Here is a 24,597-nt window from a genome sequence, read left to right as displayed (position 1 = left end):
TTTTCAAACTTACAAATAAGGCCCTGTCAGTAGCGTGTCTAGGTTTTTATGTGGGGGGGGGGGGCTTCTCTTATGAAACTCGGTACATGCATAGAACAACTCATCATAAACATACCTAAGACATTTCATGACTTTAGGTAAATTTGGAATTATGGCTAATTAATTATTCATATGCACGAATGGTAATTCTGTTCTGCGTACACTACGTATATGGGGAAATTAAGTTTTCACGGCGCGTAGCAACCCGTGGCTCGAGTTTTATGTTTTTGGTATCAAAAGATGCGCAAGGCTCGAGGCTAAAAAGAAAAAAAAAAAGGACAAAAAAATTCAAGGCTATCGTAGAAAAAGTCGAGGGTTGGATTCCACCCCCGAACGCTGAATAAATCGTGCATACATTCATCAACCAGCGACATTTTGCGACAATGCCAAGTTTCTGGGCACCAGCTGGCCTACTAGTAGAGCTACAAAGTGTGGGCTATGTCATCCTGTCTTTACGAAAAACAATTTAAACCGTATTCTAATGCTGAGTAATACTTACAATGCGTTACACTGTTGCAATGTGTAATAACTATAATGCAACCTGCCAAAGCAGCGAATTCAGTGAATATAATTATACATATGTGACCTGCCATAGCATAATGAGGAATAACCCCCACCTTTGACTTGTCACGTTATGTACATATCATGTTAAATCATTGACTTTCCAATGATACCAAATTTATTCCTGTAGCTTAATTCATTCCAAATATATGACGCAGCAACTTCAACAGTGTCCTGCCAAGTTTCGCTAACCTCGTTTCGAAAAAAAAACGGCTTTAAAAAAAGACACGGATTACATCACCAAAGGCAGTGAAAAACGTTCTTCAATTTTTTTCACTTTTGTTGGTATTTTTCCCCAACAAAAATGCATAGTTTGAATGTTGGATACCTTAGCTACTCAAAAATACAAAACAATCAATATCGATTAATTTTTGACATGATTTTTTCTAGTATATATCCGACTGCAGGCGTCGATTACTCAAAACAAGATTTTTGGGGACATTCCTCATTTTGCCTCAGTAGGTCACATATTTAAGTTTCTTCATTGGTTGAGGGATTCGTGTCTGCAGTGGGTATACCTCATGGCTTTCAAGTTGTGTATCCAGTGGTAAAATGAATATCAATTATGCTAAATATTCGAGACTCGATATTTTTCAATCGATACTCCATCAAATACTTTCACTTGATCGTGAAATAACGAAGCGGTTTCCGATTACATGCATTTGCGTTAGGAAATATGCACGCGAATCAACCTCTTTCATGTCGAAATGTAAAATTGTTGAAATGTTATATAAATTTGAGAATAATGTAATTATAAAAAAGCTCTGTGTTTCATTACTATTTACCTAATTCCTTGCAGTATAATAATCTAAACACAGCTTAAAACATGCTAAGCAGTTTATGAAATATGCTAAACATTTTATTAAATGAAACACCATACGTATTGATTATTAAACATAGAACATGACGCTTTAGGGCTTGGAGGATGTCAATATCTGCTTTACGTTACCTGTTATAATGGTACCTCAACGACCCCAGAACTTAGCAAATGTATGCCACAAGAATGGCTCAACCTTGCAGTGAGCCTTTCTTTGCAATTGCAACGTGGTCTTCCTATTGCGGTGTTGTCACAGAGATCTCCACTTCTGCAGTCTGCCCGGCTGACGGTACAGTGTGAGCCGTCGCTGACACCAATTCTGACTCGTTGGACTTTTCAGGATGCAGTGTGGGCAAGCGGCACTCCCGGCCACAGCAGATGCGCTTCATGTAGGGCGCCAGGGCTGTGCGGACCTCCTCACGTCGAGCGCAGAACATGATGAACACAACCACGCCCTACAATGGGAGCAAGTAATTACGACTTGGTTATCAAACAGACTCCGTACGTTCGCAAAATTGATGTTGGTACGTAGTTCCCGCCCCTACTTTACATAATTATTTAACAAGCCACAAAGCAAGGGTCTACACCTACAAAATCAAAAAGGAAGTACAAGAGAGAAATGGAGTGTTACGGACGGTTTGTATTTTGTCTTTTTTGCTCACTATAGCCGCCGACGGAGGGCTCCGACGACGCGCTGTTTACACTGCGCTGACCTAGTTCCTTTGTTACAAGTAGCGCGCGGTCCGGAAATTAGTTCCAAAAACTAGACTCCATGGCGGGCTAAGTTGTTACAATGTACTAAGTTCTGTCTGCCTGTGTTATTCTATGCTGGGAATCAGCAGTTCATGTTCTGGCAGCGGTGCGGCAAGTTGACCGCAGAGTTTTAATTGCTGAACTAAATTTGAGTCTCTCTGGAGTTATTCTGTCTGTGTTCCCCTTTTGCCTGCGATTGGCGAAACTTGGAGGACAAGAACCCAAAATAAATTCACGCTACTATAGGAAATAAAGTTCTTGGTAAGGAACTACACAGTGCATGAGGCCGCTAAAACTGTACCTCATTCGCCATAACCCTCAGCTCACAAGCGGTGTTAGGAAAATGAGGCAGATAATTGATAAGAGCAGGTGAATATACGATACGCCATGGAGGAACAAGAGTCTACTTGAGCACATCTAATGATTGTACATGTACCTGTAAAACAAGCTCTTTGGGGCAACAGAGCTCAAGGGAAGGACAAGACCCTGCATGTCCTGGTAGTTAAACTCATGACAGAGTCACGTCTCAAGAGAGTGAGCTACAGAGTTGGTAAAAGTGTGGGAATTAAGTGAGGCTGTACCGCGCTGAAATGAGGTGCCAAGGAATGAAACACCCACCTGCAAGGAGTTGGCCAGACAGAAGATGAGCTGGAATGCAAAGGCTGCCTCGTTGATGGCCAGGAACCCAAAACACCAGGTCAAGCCCATGAGGGCGGAGATTCCCACGGCATTCTGGAGGCGTTTGGAGATCTGCTGGGAGCGAGATGCCTCCTTGACCTTCAGGAGACTGCGCATGACTAAGATGAAGGTGATGATGTTGTGGATGAGGATGAGACCAATTGGAACAAGGAGGCCGAGGTACAGCACAAGACCAGGCTCAACGAAGCAGCTGCAAAAGAAGAAATATTGATCATCATTTTTTAATATAGGTAGGTAATACCAGCTTTAATACAGTGCTTAATAACCTGCATATTTATCACAGTCGCATCTGTATAAGTCTTTGGACATTTTCGAAACGTTGTCTTTGTTTCCAGTTTCGGCTTGTGTTAAGAGATTGTAGACCTCTGACTCTGGATAATTCGGCTCATTATGGGTCCAAGGTCTGCTTGAGGAGTACAAAATCATATTCGTAAGAGAATAACATTTGGAGTAGTTTAGATTGTAGAAGGTTCTTAATTTCCCTGCATACAGTGAAGTAAGCAGACGCTTGGGACAAAGCCGACGTTCCGAGAACTACTCTATTTGAGTAATAATTAGGTAGAGAGAGAGTGTCAGTCATTGGGGAATCCAAACAGCGCCCTCAGATTAAAAGCTAACATGGTCATTCACTTACTAATGCTCGTTGGCATAGTGATGTGATGCTGCAGCCAAGGTGATAATCAACACAATCAATGGAGAACCTAAAAAAGGAGATTGAAATCTTATTCTTGATTCAACTTGATTCCAATCTTGATTCAACTGAAGATAACAATGATTTTGCTTGGTATCTATTTAAAACTAATGTTTGAGTTTAGACATGGACTCACCCCAAGCGATGAGGCAAGCCTTGAGCATGTAGTGAGGCGTGTCTTCTGGGAACACCTTCACCGTACTGACGTACATGTTCCTGGCTTCAACGGCCATCCACATCATAGTGGACAGAGTCAAGTAGTGGAGTAAAGCAGCCACAAACACACAACCACCTCCGGAACCCTTTAAATTGAAGTACATGTAGATATAACTGTTATAATTTCAAAGCAAGATGCAATTCACAAAAGACATTACAATCAATGCCTTTCAAGATATGGAAAGTGCTTTTACCGACCGGTCCTGGCCACTTTTGACCTCTTGGTGGCTCCACATATCTATCGCCCCTTCAATTAAACTTAAAAGTTTCCTGCGTTATGTAACATCGCTCACCTTAGCATTGTCGACACCGGCAACGAACACGATATACAGCATGAACAACGAGAAGCAGAAATTGATGAAGATCTGACGAGCTTTTCCGCTTCGCAGTTTCCTACAAAAAAAAGGTTAGGATGTTTATACATATATTCTTTATTTTCACACTGCCTTACAGCGACAAGACAACACATGGAACGTATGAGTAATAAGCGTACGGGAAACATAGCTGTGTTAAATTTTGCCGATCGTTTCATTACAATGATCTTACCTGATAGCTAAGTATATGATCAGCGTGATGGCCAGAGCTATGATCGACAGTGCAGCGCCAATCTGGCTGATGATATCAAGCGCTCGCTTAGCAGGAGTGTCATCTTTGTCATCAGGTGCTTGGCCCTTCACATCCTGCAAGAAACCTCATACCAGTTACCAATCCAGCCAATTTTCATAGTAGCATCTATGTATCCAACAAGTAAAATGATCTCCTAATTAAAAACGTGGAGAAACATTCAGTGAGTGAAGATGAAGTGTTTTTGTTGGCATTGAACGTAGGCATTTCAAAAAGGTACAAACGGGGAAATCATGTAGATTTTATAGAACAATGTATTGTATTTTTCCTGATAACTTTCCTTCTTTTCCTGACTGAACGGACCTTTCCTTTTCGTATGGCTTAAAGTAGTGTCGATCTTTCTTCGAACTGAAAGGGGTACTCATTTGCTTTGTGATGTGCTCCATGATCTAATGTTGGTGCAACCTGCGGGAGTCTAGTCACCTTGAGGCTGCAATTGTTACATTCTTATAGGGAAAAAAAGCTGTATGAAGTAGTTTGGAATCACAAGATTGAACTATACATACCACTAGGATTGCGAAGTTGGTGGCATGAGAGCAATTACACACGACTGTCTTATTGGTCACTTCAGCAAGCGCGCATCCATCTGTCGTCCAATCGCCGACTCCATCTTCCAGCTCAAAGTCCCAGGACACGCAGTGGACTTCGCTTGATTCCTCCTAAGTATCGAAATCGGAAGATTGATAAAAGGTTACACAAAATTGAGGGTACAATCTGACTTGATTAACTTGGACATTGATGTTAAGTTGGCAGGAATCGGCCCTCGTGCAACAGTGAAGTATTCTACTCTGGATGAACTGGAATATTAATTATCTCATGATCACCTTGAATTCAATCACGACTGGTTCTGTGAGGTTGACAAGTTCAACATTCTCTACAGTCAGTGAGACGACAGATCCAGCGACCTTACGAGTCGAGTTACCCTCCCCTCGATGCTCTCTGATCGAAGCCGACTGGAACAACGTGTCATCAGCGTAAATCAGGAAACTGGCTTGCAGCTGAGCTACATTGTGAAGAAATAGTTTAAAGAGGTACGTTTCTCATATTTGGTTTGCACTTCCCCCGAAAATCTTATCAACAAACAACGTTTCATAGTGTCATCCCTTGAAAGATGTTTAAGATTCTATAAGAATCTACTTCCGGAGGCTTAGGTTATCCCAACATTTCCATCATAACTCCACTTTCAACAAGGAACAACAGTGCGTCTCAAACGTACGCACAATTTGAACCATTGCTTGCATAGTAGACCTCAGCAACCACCGCATAGCCCCACCCTCTGTTTTATATTATCAAATATCGATTATTGTGCATAATCTTTGATCACACATGAATGATGAACTTACCATCAGGGGACGGTAGCAAATTAGTGATGTTGCCAGGCAACCGAGCCGATGCCAAGACATCGAGATCCTCAGGTATCACACTGGAGTACAAAGTCTCGACCTTGGTACCAGCAAGGGTGCCCTCTTGCGGTGACCCTTGTCCAGGAGACGTCACATTAGACTGTTTCACAGACACGAAGCTGAGTCCGTTCCTGGTCTGATTTGGCTCAAGACTGACCGCCTCCACGTGGATGGAGTCCTGACGTATACTGACTTTACCCTCTTGCTGAAGTGTCAGGGAGATTTGAGTCTCAACGGACTTAACGATGGCTGAGGAGGTACCAGCCTCGATCTGAGTGGGCTCGGAGTCATGAGTTTCAGGCCCAACACTCATAATGACATTGCTGACAGTCTCCAGCACCAGTTCTGTCACCTTCAAGAAATTATGATTATAATTAACTTCAGTTACATTTATTTCTACCATATCACTGTTCCACAGCGCTTTTTTTCTTTGAACCATGTATAAGTCCCCTCTCCGGACTCGTAATTCAACATACCTCTTTGTCCCCCGATCCTGCTTTTGCGATGTTCTCCAAAATGCTGGCAACCACCGCAACATCTTCTGCCTCCTTAGATGACTCTGACGTCTGATTGGCTAGAAACTCGGCCACCTCGACTGCATTGCCTTTGCTAACCTCAACCTGTCAACGAATATGGTTCATGGTCACATCTTCATATATAAGCTTCTTATTAAACACCACATCTGCCTGCAGTTTTTCACAGTTTGCTCAAGTAAACACATGCAGTGTGATTCATAAACTAGGACCTCTCTGCAGGAGCGACCATATTAGAATGCCTTTCTGAAAATTGAGCCATCATCTAATTTGGATCAACTAAATAACGTCCTGAGATGAAACAAATTACCTTGACGACGTTTTCGAGAGACACTTCCTTCTTGTCCCCGCAGCCACGAATCTCTTGCTCCTCCCATCGGAAGTAGAGAGGCGCCTCCAACTTCGAACAGTTCCGGACGGCTTTGGGTTCACCAGCTTCATTTTGAGTGATCAAAAAGCAATAATTCAGATGGGCAAAACCATTCTATCAGAACAAACTGAACTGTGCGAATAAATGCGATATAAGTGAGACTTGCGGCCAAGGAACAGCGAACGAAAAAAAAGAAATATTGAGGTGGAGAGACGATCGTGAAGATTACAAGAAAGATTGGATACATCATCAGGCAGAACAAGGAACAACTTGGAAGACCAGGGAGAAAGTTTCAAAGACTGTGAGAGGTGAAGTCAAACCATTTGCAGTGGTCAGTGGACATCGTTGGACAGACTTGGCAGTGGATCCAGCTACTGCTACAGGCCATCTCAGACCGTCAGTGGTTGTGTTGGTTGGGCACTGACCTGTTGTAAAAGCACGGCAAAATGTTTCTTCTCTCACTAAGTCAATGTTAAACTTGTTTTGGTGTAATATCTTGAAAAGGGTTGCAAACATGAGTTCCTATCAACAATTTAACATCAGAAATGTTGCTTGAGGTGAAATTTGTTGGTCCGTCCCATCCAGTTAGATCCGGTTCCAACCAGCTCACACTGGTACTGGTCCAGCCAGGACTTGCTAATGCCGAGACATTAGCTGGGCAGATGAGTTCCACAACTGAGAAAGCAGACCAAATAGTTATGATTAAAACTACCAGAGTTGTCTTGTTTGTACAATTGAGGAAGAAAGCTTAATTCTTATTTAGGATTACACGACAAACTGTACACATGGATAAACGGCAGCAATCTTAGAGAGCCCAACTTTTTACACATGCCGATGAAACCGAACAAATACAGACAGTTAAATTTGAGTCAATGACATCTGTATAGCAACCCAAGTCCAAAAAAGAGTAAGAACTGATAGATATTTACCTGTAACAGTCACAGTAAACGTACAGACATTCTCATTCCCAGACGCATCTTCAGCTCTGTACATCATTGTAAATTCCCCAACTGAAAAGGTTCCGTTGGCAGCTTTGTCGCATTCACTGGCTGTGGCTGATAAGCAACTGAACGTCACCTCCACTTGATGACCAGAGTTGTCAGAGGCCATTGGAGGAGTCCACCTGTGATGTACCTGATTGGCCGATGAGCTGACAGGGATGATGACGTTAGCTGGACAGCCATCAAGCGTAGGTGGCTCGTTATCTGGAATGGTATAAACACATTAATTTTAATTACAAGCAGGGTGCTACATGATTTCAAGCTTAAACTTGTATTTTTATAGACAGCATGCATGAAAAGACTTCCAGTGAAAAGCCATTCAAATCGGTTGAATATAGCTTAGTGTGCTTTGAGAATTACCAGGCTTGCCCCGTATTGTTTTTATTATATTTTCAACAAACGTCATTACTGTTTCCAATTTCATACGCACCTCGACCTAAGGATTAAGTATGTTACCGTAGTCGACTGCAGCATCATACTCAAATAGTGTAAGCTAAAAAGCAGTTTTTTCGGTCCCCGAAACAGCAGTCTTTAATTTTTTTTTTTTACCTTCGACAATGACGAAGAAATCGCATTTGATCTCGGTGCCTTCAACCCGGTAGAAAACAGGAGTGGATCCGATAATGAAGGACTCTCCAGGGTGGTTCTCTGACAGCAACCGAATTGGTGTCCCTCCATCTTCACGGGAGTATATACCACCACTACCACCGTTAATGTCATCATCGACGTCATCATCATCTGAGCCAATCAAATGGTCCCCTGATGACATGTGATCGGGTTGCAACCAACTGGTATCTTGCCCCTGAAGTGAACTGAAGACTTTGGGTTTTTCCCACGAAACGGAAGTGTCGTTACTTCCCGGATCAGTGGCAGCCGTGATATTGGCCGGACAGCGAAGTTGAACCCCTGCGAAGTGAGAACGATGACATGCTATGTTATGTGCAAACCTTATTAAGTGTCTTATAAAGTCATACAAAACCAAGTATATTTATGCACATATTGTTTTTTTCTTGGAGATAGGTACTTAAACCATTGCTATGACGTCGAACTATTGTTAAAAGTGTGGATTTGGATCAACAAATCTCTATCACTGGTCACAAAGTGTGGATTCGGAACGACGAATCTTTAGTAAAGTGTGGATTCGGAATAACGAATCCACACTTTGAACACGTCGGACAATATTGTTCTCCATAATGAGCCTGAATAGGACCATCTACGTGAAAATTTGCTTTCCGAAAGTTACCAATGCATCTTCACTGTCAGATTCTCCGCCGTCACTGCACAATCTACTTTTAGTCAGAAAGAAATGGTCGTCTGAACTGTCCATTTTGACGTAAGGAGCCTATACACACAAAATGACTTTGTTGTACGAGTGTGGCGAAACACATGCTAAACACGCCAGGAAAAAAAATGTTGCCTCCAACCTGCCGCCACTTCCGCGCTTGTGTACAAGCTTGAATTATTTCCCGACAAAATTGGAAACATTTCTCAGTCCCAGATTCATGTCTTATCGTAATTTTTTTTGCAATGAATGACCTTTCTTGAGATGATATATGAAAATAGTGGCGTCAGGTTGCAACATTCTTGCCAATACCTCTGTTGACGCAACTGGTTAAGTCGAAGAATTCACTTGCAAGTGTGAATTCTTAAATTACGAATCCACACTTTCTCGTGTATTCTCTGTAACAGACCTGTCACTGTTAGACTAGCTGGGCATGGGTGGTTCAGTATCTGTCCAAATGAATACTTATCAAATGAAAGTAACTGCTGCACCAAATTTTCATTAAACTGGTACCTAAGACTTCAAATGTATTTTTCGAATAAAGCCACCCGATTAAGTGTTCCAACAGTACTAACAATCATTAGAATCAAAATGCTGTCAATTACTGCGTGCAGTGAGGCTGTTAAGGTCATATACGAGACGTAATTGTGCACTTTTCGATGAATGCTGTTTGCATAGATCTTCATGCCATAATACATTCAGATATGGGGCCATTTGATATCTGACCTTTTGTGACCTTAGAGAAATCAATGACCTTAACACTTATTATAGCTATTTATCAAAGTTAATTTTTTTCAAGACTACGTCATGGGTATTCATGCAATAAAAATGATTTGCAATGTGGAAACATTTCATATATGAGTACCTTCGAGAGGGCAATGACCTTTGTTTACCCTATTCATAAGATTTACTCGTCAAAACAAATCACTCTTCCAATTCTAAATGGTAGGTCTTCATGCCAGGAACAGAATTGTCAGACGTGGGGACAATTCATGTTTGACCTCTGCTGACCTTCATTGAGTCAATGACCTTTTTAATACTCTATTCATTGCTAATAATTAGTTTTACTTTTCAATTACCCAATTGTAAAGGTTGGGATATCGTGCCATAAAAAAGAATTTTCAGATGCGATGACATTTCAAAACTGACCTCTGGTGATCCTCGACAGGTTAGTTAATTTTGTATACCCTCTTTGTTTCTGCTTATCTGATTTAATCTTCAAAACGCCACTATATCAAGAGCTAAGTCTGAACAATGCAAAAGAAATGTATTTTTAACTATTATTCATAAATACCTCAAACAGTTTAGCTATTCCTATTGGTCGAGAGCCCGTCACGTGGCCGGTCTTAAACGGATGATAAAGACATGGCTAGCTGGTCTTAAACACTTTTCCAGTGTCACAATAAAATGTGGACTCCTAAAAATCCAGTGCCTCTTACCGTTTCATTGGTTGAACGTTCACAATCCTCACGTAGGCATGCGCAACACTACAAGCGAGTCAGAATTTTATAGTTCTAAATTCAAAACGCAACGCCCCAGGTGCGTTCTGCGTGACATCGCGCAGAACATGTTACGCGCGCGTCAATCTCCATAAAAGGGTTGTTTACATCTTACTCGCCAGCTGAACACTCCATTATTTTGCTAGAGGGATGTTTCAAAAAGCATGAAGTGAACTTGTTGAACAAAATCTGGATTTTTTGAACGAATTATTTGATATTTTTTTACGGATAAGGTATTTATGAATGGGAATAAATATGTGCTCGGTCGGTATTTATCACTCTGTTTAATACCGCTTAGAGTCTGGGTGCTGATAATTAAGCGGTATTAAACCGCTTAAGCGGTATTAAACGAGTGATAAAAACCTCCAGAGCACACATTTATTCCCTTATTATACAGTCTTGTAATGAATTCAGATCGAAATGTATTATTTATTCATGACCCCAACCTCCATTTCCTATTTTTCCTGGTAAACGCAACATTAAGGCTACAATACAATCATGGCAAAACAGCCCCTTTACAAGGTAGAATCTGCGTCAAATTCCGAGTAATTTGATTTCTTTTTCCTGGGAAGAAAGGGGGGGGGGGTGTTCAACAAAGTATTGAAATAAAGGTTGTCAGGATCCCGTAACTGTGATTAATATAAAACAATAGGTTTCTGTCCTAACCTTCTGAAGGAGATGCCAAGTCGCAAGTTACTCCAGCGTCCAAATTATGTCTGCAGCCGGAGGTAACATACCATCCACTGTGCTGGCATTGGTCAATACTTGATTCATTGCCATGACATACAACATTGCTCAGGAGAATCGGCCCTGTTCCTCGGCCAAAGTGAGCATACCGCCAGGCCTGCGATGCAGAAGGGTAGCCGAGCTGTCGGCAGATGACATGGGCATCTATGATGGTCCAGTCTTGATGACAGACTGTACCCCAGTGGCATTTGTAGTACACTTCCACTCTACCTTCATTAGGTGCATCCCCTTTCACAAGCCGTACTGAAACTTGAAAAAGGAGAGGGTACAATTAAATGTTCAAGATATAAGCATGATATTCGACTCTTCCTTTTCTATAAAATTACCTCAGGAAGGCCCATGTATAATTCTGATCAGTATTATATTGATGCGTGTGTGTGTGTGGGGGGGGGGGGGGGCTGTTTGGTCAGCTGTGGTGATTTGGTGAAGAACACACAGCGAACACCCAGGATTCGGATCCCTATGTGATGTTTTATTTCAGCCACTGAAAGTTGGTGTGCAGCAGACAGGCCAACAGCGGAGGCGATGACAACGTGAGGAATCAAAATAAAAAGAAAGAGAAAACAAAATAAATCAAGTATTCCCTGAAAGTTAACTTAAGACAAAATTTATACATGTATAGTTTGAAAATCATCAGACGAGAACTTTGATGCAAGATAACGACAGATTTATATTAGGAACCGTCAGGAAATTAATTACCCTGGTCAGTTTTCCTACTGGAATTTAATGAAAGCCTAATTTGTTTACCGTATATGGACTTACTTACTGACTGCAATGACAAAGAGTTTACTCTGGTTGTCACTTGAGTCATTAATTAACATGTGAATTGAAATAAAGACTGTGAATCAATATTTCACAAGTACTCTCGGATTACTCTCTAATTACTGTCTTACCTTAGAGATAAAATCCAGCTTAATTAAAGTCCACATATTCTACACAAATCCAAGTTCCAATCATATTTATAAGTAGGGCACTTACGTTATAAATTCCCCAAGTACATGTTTGTTTACATAAATCTTCCTACATGTGCATTTACATGTACAATTTCATGTGACTAAAAGAACAGAAAAGCTTGTTTATATGTGTCAAGTCAAAATGAATAAATCTTAGTACTAACTTCACTGAAGATCCATATGATTGCAACAACTTTAATACAAGAATAACAACGATAGTTTTCAGTCATGGCATCGTCAATTTTGGGCATGAAATACATGTACATGTATACGAACTATTCTGAACGTACCGCAAGAGGGCCTCCATTTGTTCATCGATCGAAAAATTACAGAAAAGTTTGACCTAAATTACCCATTTAAATATCCCTTTAAACGTTACCAAAGCTGTCCCACAATTGCTATATTCCCCCAAAAGTATGATTATCTAAATTAAATGGAATTTACAGTTAACAAAATAGAGAAATTTACCTGAAAGTTGGTGTGCAGCGGACAGGCCAACAGCGTAGGCGATGGCAACGTGAGGAATGCCAAGGCCGCGCCGCAAGGTGGCGCTGTTGCCGCACACCGGTAAACTTACAAGTGCATCGTAACTTACAAGTACGTCCGACATCCCTCACAATCTTCCCTTGCTAAAAGGTCGTCGCCCTCGACGACAAGTATGTAGCCTTCTATGACTGAAACCATATAACTACTTAACAATGATTTAAATGCATGCAAACAATTATCAACAATCAAAACATCATCAACAACAGCTTTTGATTGATTTCCTATACAAAGTGGAACTCTTGTTAAACATGAAGCAATGAAGTCAAATAAATGTCAAAATTTGAGAGGCCTGAGAATTGGCTTACCAGGACTAATAGGGCACTGGGGGTTTCCTTGCTAAGTGTGATGCACATACAAGTAGTTTTGTGTGTCAACTGTCTAGAACATGGTTGAAATGGAAAAACATCTCAAAAATTAGTCCCCAGATTCATCAGTGTCTATTGTGTCCTCTGAAGCAACCATATGCTTGACTCGGAAGTAATCTGACTACATTTGAGAATTGGAACCTATTAGGTGGCTTGCCTTTGGTCGAAAGCTTGGAGCGCCTGACGCCTCCCGTGGAGTGATCTGGCTCGGTGGGTTCCTCAGCAGAGACCCCTAGTAGGTGAGCTTCATCCGTCCTCCCCGCGAGGGAGCCGGCACCACTTGTGGAGCCGGGATCTTCAACTGGTTCTCTGGTAGAGCTCTTGCCTCCTGTGGGTGCTGTCTGGTTCTCTGGTCCGGTCTGGGGTGGCTCGGAGTCACTGGCTGATACCGCTGGTACTTCAGTAATGGGGTGGGTGGCTGCTTCACACCCAGTACTGAGCTGCCTTGCTTTCTCCTGCGAACTCTCGTCGCCCACCCTGGGGACCCAGGTGAGTAACTTACCCCACTCAGCTGAATCACTGGTGGGTGAAGTAGAGGGGGACGTCTCGTCTGAAGTAGAGGGAGAAGTAGTCTCGTCAACCGCCACCATCTTGGGTTCGGGGAGATCCCAAGGACAATGCTTGATTTCACAACGATGAAGAATCTTACGCTGGCCACGAGGGTTCTGGACAATGTACACCGGCTGACCGTCATACGGTCGCTCTACGACCATGTATAGCTCTGGCTCCCAATAATCTTGGATCTTGGACCGTCCCCGATGCGAGCGATCTCGTACCAAGACATACTCCCCTGTGTTAATCGGTCTCTCATACACAACCTGGTCATGCAACGTACGCCTGGCTTCTGCTCCTTTATCCTGGTTGCTGACTGCCAACCGCCTGGCCCTCTATAGCCCTTCCTGGTGCTTTTTGACGTAGACATCTTGAGTTGCGCCACCAATCTGGTCATGATCAACAGTCAAGAGAAGATGCTGGGGCAACCGCGCCGTCCTTCCAAACAGGAGGAAGAAAGGTTCATAGCCAGTTGCCAGTGCATGTTTTTTGTTGTTGTACGCCATAACAAGCAGAGGAAGTTGTTCAGTCCATCTTGACTTTTTGGAGGAGCGATTAAATCGCTCGCACATCCCGTTCCCTTGCGGGTGATAAGTGGTAGTGTGGGAGCGACCTATTCCATACAGTTGACAAAGTTCAGTGATGACTTGTGCCTCAAACCACCGCCCATTATCGGAGTGTAATCTCAAAGGGGCTCCGAAGGGTGTGATGACATACTTTATCAATGCCTTGGTCACGGTTTGTGCTTTCTGATCCTTGGTAGGTATAGCCCAAACAAACCTGGTAAATATGTCTGTGAAGACGAGGACGTCCTCATAGCCATCAGAGGATGCCTCCAACACAGTGAAGTCCATCGCCACGACTTCCAAGGGTGCTGTAGCTCGGAGGGTCCCTAATGGTGGACGGGTTTGCCTGACAGGTTTCTTCCCAACCGCACATCGTTCACACTGCTGGCACCAGGTGCGTACTGAGACCTCCATTCGCAGCCAAAAGAACAACGGCTGAACCAGACGCAGTGTCCTTCTCGCTCCAAAATGCCCGCAGTCATCATGGAAAGATCTCAGCACTGTGTCTATAAGAGCAGCCGGGGTGACAAGCCTCTCGACACTTCCTCCCTCAGGACGTACTCCACGACGGAAGAAGACACCCTGCTTCAAGTGGAGTTGACCCCAGTGCTTCAGAAGCAACATCACATCCCTTGGGTCTTCCTCTCTCTCAGCCCGGGAGGGTCTCCTCCCTCTTTCCACATACAACAGAAGGACATCTTCTTCCTGAAGCTTCCGGAGGTCCCCTGGTTTGTATCCAGGAAGACACTGACTTCCTTCTTCACTGGTAACTCGAATTTGGTGCGCTAGATTTGGGGGCATCTCTGTCGCAGCCCCGACATCACCACCTGAGTAGGCTCGTATGGCTTGTGATGATAGCTCAGTGACCTGGCCATCTGGAACTTCTGAATAACTCCGTTTCAACCAAGACAGGGCATCTGGGGCTTGGTTCTTCTTGCCTGGTCGATAACCTAACTGGAAGTCAAAAGCTGCTAGCTGTTGCACCCATCGGAGCTCGGTACAGCTAAGATAAGCAGAGTCCAAGAACTTCAGAGGGTTGTGATCAGTATAGACAGTGCTTTTGTTCCCCATCAGGTAGTCTCTGAAAGCTTGGCAAACTGCCCACCGGACACCCAACAGTGTCTAACTTGAAGGCGGAGTAGTTCTTGTCATTCCTTTCGGCTGGCCGGAGTGATCTAGAAGCGTAGGCAATGACTCGTCTAGACCCATCATCCTGCTGCTGTGAAAGTATTGCCCCCAGACCTAGTGAGCTAGCATCTGTTTCGACGATGAAGGGACGACTGAAGTCTGCAAAGGTAAGTATGGGTGCTTGAAGGAGTGATGACTTTAGGGACGAAAAGGCCTTCGACGCTTCATCGCCAAGATTCAATTTTTTGCAACCAGCCTGATTCTTCTCCCTGGTGTTTAAACCCCTAAGGTGAGACAGTAAGGGTGCCGCTATACTGGAATAGCCCTGGATGAACTTACGAAAGTACCCGGTGAACCCCAGAAAGCTTCTGAGCTCAGTCACAGTTGTCGGCTCTGGCCAGTCCTGTACGACGGAGACCTTATCAGGATCCGGCCTAATACCTTCATCTGCCACGACCAGGTGCCCGAGATATTTGACCTCCTTCTTGAAAAAACTGCACTTCTGGGGTTTGACTTTCAACCCATAGTGGCGCAGCCTGCCGAATACTGTCTCCAGGTGTATGATATGCTCTTCGAAAGTAGTCGAGAACACTATTATATCGTCTAGGTAGATGAGAACAGACTCCCATGCTTGGTCTCCCAGACATCTCTGCATCAGTCGTTGGAACGTTGCGGGACTGTTGCAAAGACCAAAAGGCATTCTTGTGTACTCGAACAAGCCAAAGGGGGTTGTGAAGGCCGTCTTTTCAATGTCTCGCTCCTCCATTGCCACCTGATGGTAACCTGAAGCAAGATCGAGCACACTCAGGAATTTAGCCCCGCCCAGCGTCTGCAGGGTCTCATCAATCCTCGGGAGTGGGAAGGAGTTCTTCACGGTGACAGTATTCAACTGACGATAGTCGACGCAGAGTCTTATTGACTGATCCTTCTTCCGCACAACCACTATTGGAGCGGACCAAGGACTGGAACTCTCACGAAGAATGCCAGCCTCCATCAATTTCTGTATATGAGCCCGTACTTCTTGATATTGGGAAGGAGGAAGTGATCGGTAGCGTTGATGGATCGGGGGAGCATCCCCTGTCTCTATTCGGTGTCGAACAGCATCTGTGTACCCTAAGTCTCCCTCCCCTCTGGCGAACACATCATCAAATCTATACAGAAGGGTACGAAATTTGTTGAGTTGCTGCCCCGTCAATTCTGCATCAATCTTTACTTCAGTTGTTGGCGGGTCTGAGTTGGATTGCCTACATGCTGGGGTGGCATCGTGGCGGACGGGACTCATTGGGGTCTCTCCAGATTTGTTCATCGGGACCTCCTCTACAACGTCTCCATGATAAAGGGTACCCAAACAACTGCGTTCTGGCAGAAGAACATCTTGCTCACTCTCATTCATCAACACCACAGCCAGTTATCCCAAGGAAACAGTCACCAATCCTCTCACCAACCGAACACCTCGCGGGAGGTTGGTACCTTCAAATGGCTCGAGAACTGCTTTGTAGTCAACATCTCCTGGTGCTATCCGTGCGGACGCCTCTGCGACAACAGCGTGCTGGGCAGGGACTAGCAGAGGGGGTCCTCTTTTCAAGTGCACCTTCCCAATGGCAGCTTGGACCTCGTTAATAGCTCGACGCTTCCTAACGGCCTGCAGCATCTTCTCCCACACCGGTTCAACGCCGTCCACTTGAAGTTTGCGGAGGTATCCCTGTCCATGACTGTCAATTAGTTTAGACCAACAGTCAGACAAAATGTTCATCCCCACAATGCCTGGGGCATTAGAGGGACTAGCATTAGACCTTGCCTCTTGTATGACTAAAACGAGTCGGGATGGAACAATCACTCCCAGCAAATGCACATCAGTCTCAAAACATCCTACATAGGGGATGTTTGCGCCATTAGCTGAGATGAGTCTGAATTTCTCTGGAATACTCTCAAGTTGCACACCCTCTGGTGCCAGGACGCTGTCAAAGTAGCCCTTGGTGATGGTAGTGACCATGGATCCTGTGTCCAATAAGCAAGAAACAGTCTGGTTTCCAAACTTCACATCAACTGCATAACAATCTGAGGCAGCACGTGCTTGAAAACCAGGTAAGTCATGATGAGTTGAGCCAGTTATTCCATTCCCCACTGTTTGGCTCCCAACAGTAGGATGTACAAGTTTCCCGAAGGACCCATGGCTCCTAATGGTGAAGGGGGTGGGGGGTTTGGGCGCGGCCGATCAGAGTTGAGGCAATTCCTCGCAAAATGTCCGGGTTGGCCACACCTGAAGCATCTTGGAGTTGACTGAACTGGTGCAGTATACGGGTTGTCGACGGCTCTCGGCTTTGGGAAGTTGGGGTAGTCTGTCTGGTGCCACCAAGGTCTGGGTGGTCCGCCCCCAGGCTGTGCCAAAAGGGCTTGGGGAGAAATCGGAGTAGGCAGTCTTTCAGCAGGTGGAACCCTCTCGGCGAGGGATTTCACAGATACCATGATTTCTTGCATCTGTTTCTCCAATCGCTGGATTGCATCAGGTTTCATCCCAGCCTCCATAGCCGACGAGGTACTTTAAAAGGCTGTAGTCTGCGCTCGGGCCCGTTCTCGTTCCTCCCGCTTTATGGCCCAGTCCTTTACTGCTCCGAAGGAGATAGATGGATTGCGATCGACAACGTCTCTGCAGGAGTGCCTCAGCCCCTCTTGCTCGATGCCGTCTACGAATTGCTCTTGGATGATGGTGTCTGGATCTTTGTATAGTCCGGGGTCTCGCTTAAATAGTCGTTGGAACAGTCGTTGTAGCTCCACGCCAAACTGACGAATGGACTCACCACGCTGCTGTCGTCGTTCCAAACACCGCCGCTGCAACTCTCCACTTGTTAGGGTCTCCCCATATGACGTCGTTAGGTACTTCAAGGCCTCCTTTGTGGTTTTACCGGATGACAACAGTGACCGCACTTCAACTTTCGGACCACCCCGGAGTGAATCCAGTGGAAATTGGCCCCGCTGGTCTTCCGGGATGTGGTATCTATCATAAGCGTGGTTCATTGCTGTCACGAAGTCATCAACTGGCACCGACTTTTCATCATCTCGTCCCTCGAATACCGGTAGTTTGCGCTCGGGTGCCATCACGACTTGGGATGGTTTGGCTACGAGCGCACGCAGGAGCTCCTCTGATGGGGACTCGGTATTGGGCGGTTCTGTTTTGATCTCGGCTCTGGTAAGCGGTGTGTACTCTACTATTTCCCATCCCCCCTCTGGCGGGAGAATGGCCCCATTCACAATTGGCAGAATCAGTTCATTGTCCTGGTCAATTCTGTGAATCAGCCCGGTTATATCAGGGTAACACCCTTTCAGGCTTTGGAGAGGCAGACGCCCTTCAACCAGGCAAAATTTCCTCGTCTTTTCTTCTGTTAGTGACCATACGCAGACGTGGGTTGCCATCTCGACGACTCTGAATTCAATGACGGATCTCCAATCCCCCGCTGCTGGCAGACTGGCTGAAAATAGAGATCCCACTTCTGACACTTGTGGAGGGGGGGGGGGGGGGCTGTTTGGTCAGCTGTGGTGATTTGGTGAAGAACACACAGCGAACACCCAGGATTCGGATCTCTATGTGATGTTTTATTTCAGCCACTGAAAGTTGGTGTGCAGCGGACAGGCCAACAGCGGAGGCGATGGCAAAGTGAGGAATCAAAATAAAAAGAAAGAGAAAACAAAATAAATCAAGTATTCCCTGAAAGTTAACTTAAGACAAAATTTATACATGTATAGTTTGAAAATCATCAGACGAGAACTTTGATGCAAGATAACGACAGATTTATATTAGGAACCGTCAGGAAATTAATTACCCTGGTCAGTTTTCCTACTGGAATTTAATGAAAGCCTAATTTGTTTACCGTATATGGACTTACTTACTGATTGCAATGACAAAGAGTTTACTCTGGTTGTCACTTGAGTCATTAATTAACATGTGAATTGAAATAAAGACTGTGAATCAATATTTCACAAGTACTCTCGGATTACTCTCTAATTACTGTGTTATCTTAGAGATAAAATCCAGCTTAATTAAAGTCCATATATTCTACACAAATCCAAGTACCAATCATATTTATAAGTAGGGTACTCACGTTATAAATTCCCCAAGTACATGTTTGTTTACATAAATCTTCCTACATGTGCATTTACACGTACAATTTCATGTGACTAAAAGAACAGAAAAGCTTGTTTATATGTGTCAAGTCAAAATGAATAAACCTTAGTATTAACTTCACTGAAGATCCATATGATTGCAACAACTTTAATACAAGAATAACAACAATAGTTTTCAGTCATGGCATCGCCAATTTTGGGCATGAAATACATGTACATGTATACGAACTATTCTGAACGTACCGCAAGAGGGCCTCCATTTGTTCATCGATCGAAAAGTTACAGAAAAGTTTGACCTAAATTACCCATTTAAATATCCCTTTAAACGTTACCAAAGCTGTCCCACAATTGCTATATTCCCCCAAAAGTATGATTATCTAAATTAAATGGATTTTACAGTTAACAAAATAGAGAAATTTACCTGAAAGTTGGTGTGCAGCGGACAGGCCAACAGCGGAGGCGATAGCAACGTGAGGAATGCCAAGGCCGCCGCAAGGTGGCGCTGTTGCCGCACACCGGTAAACTTACAAGTGCATCGTAACTTACAAGTACGTCCGACATCCCTCACACGTGCATTGGTGACTATGTCTGACGTTTACGCTTAGACGTTAGCTCTTGTGCAACTTCTGAATATAGGTATTGCGCAAATGTTTGTGCAAACAAGTGCGCACACGCGTGTACCCGTAAAATGAACTCTCTATAGTGATAAAAAGCGCCCTCTTGTTAGTACAGTAAGCTTATACGATAAGGATGAATTCCTCAACAATTTGCCAAACGTCATCAACGTATAATCAGCCCTTTGCAAGTTCGTTTATTAGTCACAAAAAAACCATTGCGTCTGTACTATTATCAGGCTGAAAACACTGAGCTATATAACGAACGTAGTAGGGGTTAATCACTGCTTTATTTTTCACGTGACACACAGACAGCAGCCATGTTGGAACAAACGGTCACTCAAAGAGAGCACTAACAGTTCTTGTTTCCCACGCGTTACTACATGTGCAACCTTATATTAATTGTTTTATGAGTGCACTTATTCATACTTTTTTTTCATTGTGGTAGAGTATTTAGTAAAACAAAAATATATCAACTCAAAATGCATACCTGGTGAAGAGTCGTTGACAATGAGCTGCTCCCCACAAGTCACTCCGGCATCTTCTGCATGACTGCAGCTGTGATTGAACCACCCACTGTGTTCACATAGGTCTATGTTTGATTCGGTGCCATTGCAAGCAACATTACGCAGGAGAATCGGTCCTGATCCTTCACCAAAGTGACTACCCTGCCAGGCCTGTGATGCAGGAGGGTAACCGAGTTGCCGACAGATGACTTTGGCATCTTCAATGCTCCAGCCATCGTCACAGACAGTGCCCCACTGACCATCGTGGTGTATTTCTATACGACCCTCAAACGGGTGGGTGCCATTGGTGAGTCGAATTGGAACTGAAATTAAAATACCACAGGTTGATTTGAAATTAAGGTAGCTGATGCAACCTTTGAAAAAGAATTAGATTTCAGTAGCACACGTTGGTTAAATAAGCATACACTGCCAAAAAAACTTTTAATTTTTACGGCTGTTTATACCGTTATTGCTAGACCCGTCCCAAGAAAGAACGAGCCAGGGGTGGATTCAAGATTTTTTTGCGGGGGGGGGGGGGGTCATCCGAAATCAATGCTGTAGACAGGTTTTTTTCTGGACACGTGTGGTCTCCGTTAACTCAATAGGGGGTCGTACCATACTTTAAATGGGGTAGCTGTTCAAATCTGACCATCAGTAACACTTCATTACAGAATAGTGCACATATACCCCCGTAACTCAACTGGCTTTTGAATTTTGTGCACAGGCGGACATTATTAGCAGCATAACTGTTGGGGGTGTAAGAGCGGGGGCACATTATTTTTAATGTATTACTATGACAATAATGAGTCAGAGCTTGGGATTGACCCCCCCCCCGGATCCGCGCCTGCGTGCTATTTGCATTTTCCGTAACATTTGGTGCTGTGACGCATGCTGTGATTCAAAATGCGTTTGTTGGCGTAACTGGTCACAGCCCCTCACTATCAACCCCACCGTAGATCAACTCACCAGGATTAGCAGACATTTCGTTACATGTCACTCCAACATCACTGTAGTGTTTCAAACAATCGTGATTGTACCATCCAGTATGATCGCATTGGTCAATTCTTGATTCACTGCCACGACATTCAACATTATTCAACAGAATTGGTCCTGATCCTTGACCAAAGTGAGCCCTCCGCCAGGCCTGAGTTGCAAAGATGTAGCCGAGCTGTCGACAGACGACATTAGCCTCCTCGATGCCCCAGTGACTACCACAGATAGTACCCCATTCGCATCGGTAGAATACTTCCACTCTCCCTTCATGCGGCGTGTTACCATCAGCAAGACGGACAACCACTGCCACGAATCACAAGTATTGCAATGAAATACAGCATTTTGAATCAATAATACAATTAATGGAATTAAATGATCAAAATAACAAGGTCCTAACGTGCATGTGGGGGATATCCTATCAAGGAGTTTGCATATTCTACAGATGCTGATGCATATCGCACCAAAAGGTTAAATTCGGTCCCCGAGTTGTACATGGAAGCTTATTCGTTTCTTTGTTGTATTGATCTGTTGTTTACGCAGTTGTTCCTGCTCTCCGAAATCTTCATTCAGGTTTGAGGGTACCAAACTGCTGGGTCCACATGTTTGTGGTAATCGGAAATATTTGTGTGCAGTTTTGTTTGAAGTTAGGAAATTATGCCATCGCCAGTATAATTGCATGTATATTAATTTATGTATAGGTATGTTAGTACAATTATTTGAAAGTGCCATAGCCTGCAAGGGTGGTGGTTACCACATGCTTTTAAAATGTCATTCATTTAATACCTTCTCAAATGCGCAAAAACCTCCTCTGGAGTATACTCGCAATATATTTGGTCAAGGACAGGCGATACAGAACTGGTCCGCTTCTGTTAATTGTGTCATTATCTGGCTGGCTCAGTTGAGTTTGGATCTACGCTCCCGCAGTACTGGCTTGATTCTGTCATCATTGTGTTGGCCCTGAATCGGTCCAAACCCGCTGTGCTTCTAGTTGTTATTGAATCATGTACTGGCCCGGTTTTGCGCAATGTCCAAGCCAATACTGGGCAAGTATAGTTGCAGCTAACATTGCATTTGCCTTCATCCAAGGCCCAGTACACACGAGACTGACATTACACTGACTCAGTGCCGGCTCAAGACTGGCCCGATTCTGGCATCATGTTTTTGTCCAGTATCGGTCCACTACTGGCTTTCTACTGTTTGTCTTGACATAATGTACTACTGCTCGCCCGGTGTTATGCCATGAGCAAGCCAGTGCTGGGCCAGTATAGTTGCAGCTGGCATTGCCTGGGCCGCCCTCCGAGCACAAACGAAACAGAACTGGCCCATTTCAGGCATTACACTGACCTAGAACTGGACCGATTTTTGCATTCTGTAGTGGCGCAGATTCGGTCCAGTACTGGTATCTTCTGGTTCAGGTAATGGCATCACGAACTGGCCCGGCACCGCACAAATATGCAAGCCCTTACCGAAACTGGGCCAATCAGCTGCAAAAATTCGGACAGTTCCACTGTAATCGTACCGAAAGAATGGTACGGGTTCAGTTCTGGCCCAGTTCCTTTGCTGGGAAATAGCCAAATGAAAGTTTTAAAATATTTAACATCTACCATGTTTTTAAAAAATCAACCAGAAAAACTTTGCCCAACCACATACTGTAATTTACCCCATACGATGCTGAATTATACCGATTTCAAACTTGTTTTGATATTATGTATGTAGGAGAAGGACAACTCTGATCACAAACTCGGGTAGGTAGAACTCGTTATGCTAGGTCGGCAGTCTACCTATATAGGAGAAGGAGAACTCTGATCGCAAACCCGGGCAGGAGGAGCTCGTCAGTCTTAGTTGGCAGTATACCAGGTGTCGGGTATGGTCTGTCTATCTGCTCATTTGGAGGAAGAGAGACTTGATCTCCAACGGCAAGGGCGGAAAAACGGTGGACTGTTCACCCCAACGGCCAGCATGAGAGGCGGAGAGACTTGGCGAACCCCCGTCTTAACCAGCTAATGAAAGACAACGATGATGATGACACAGCTATTTCGACACAAATCTTTAATACGGCTGCCAGCTCCGGGAGTGAGCAGGAGCACAGCTGCGGGATCCGGTGCCCGTCCCAACGGGAATAATGCTTCCCCAAACCCATCTGGGAGGGGAGAGGCTGACGAGTGTGGTGGTACCACAGCGAACCTTTTGAGATGTAAAAAAAGATGTAATTGTGACAACAATGAATACCCGGACAATCAGGGAAGTAAAATATCAACAAGAATTGGCATACAACATGAAAATTCAGACTATTTCGATCACGGGCATCAAGGAACATCGAATTATTCACAAAGACCCAACTGAGACAGTTGTATTCCACAAGATCGGCAACCGGTACCTGGTGACGTCATCAGCATGGCGCAATGGGGGAAGCAGCTTGTGGCGGAGTAAGAATAGCGATGAGTTCAAGAGCAAAGAAGGCGCTAACTGGAGTGAAATCCAGAGCAATCCAGCCACTGTTATCATATCTGCTTATCTGCTTACTCGCCCACCAGTAAAGCGACGGAAGAGGTGACGAATAGCTTCTATGAGACACTCAGCGATGCGATCCAGTCAGTCCCTGCACACAACTTTCTAGCTGTTCTCGGGGACTTCAACGGACGGTTGGGAACAGACGATGTGCCCCGCTCATTCCATCAGCAAACCAATGCAAATCGCGAGCGACTTTTTGACTTAATTGAAGAATATGCACTAATAGCTGTCAACACTCGCTTTCGAAAGCCCAAAGAAGAAACTCTGGACATGGCTCTCACTCCCAGACAACAACCAGGAGAAACACAAGCAGCAGATTGACTTCATTCTCGTAAGGAAGAAGTGGAGGGACAGTATCAGAGATACCCAGGCTTTCAACTCCTTCGCTAGCGTGGGTCAAATCACTGTGTAGTCTCGGCCAAGGTGCGACTCAGTCTGCGAGTATCCAAGGAGCAGTGAAGAAAAAGGTCAATTACGCATGGAAGGCTTTGGAGTGTTACAAGAGGTAT

General features: G+C 44.3%; 1 pseudogene; it reads right to left on the bottom strand.

Annotated features, from left to right (window-relative positions):
* Positions 1-1,289: 1,289 nt before the first annotated feature.
* LOC119724532 lies at positions 1,290-21,647 on the bottom strand (annotated as a pseudogene).
* Positions 21,648-24,597: the final 2,950 nt, after the last annotated feature.

The sequence above is a fragment of the Patiria miniata genome, unplaced genomic scaffold, assembly GCF_015706575.1.
Source record: "Patiria miniata isolate m_02_andy unplaced genomic scaffold, ASM1570657v1 HiC_scaffold_18, whole genome shotgun sequence".
NCBI classification, from domain to species: Eukaryota; Metazoa; Echinodermata; class Asteroidea; order Valvatida; family Asterinidae; genus Patiria; species Patiria miniata.
The sequence above is the reverse complement of the archived record's forward strand: the minus strand, read 5'-3'. Positions and strand labels throughout refer to the sequence as shown.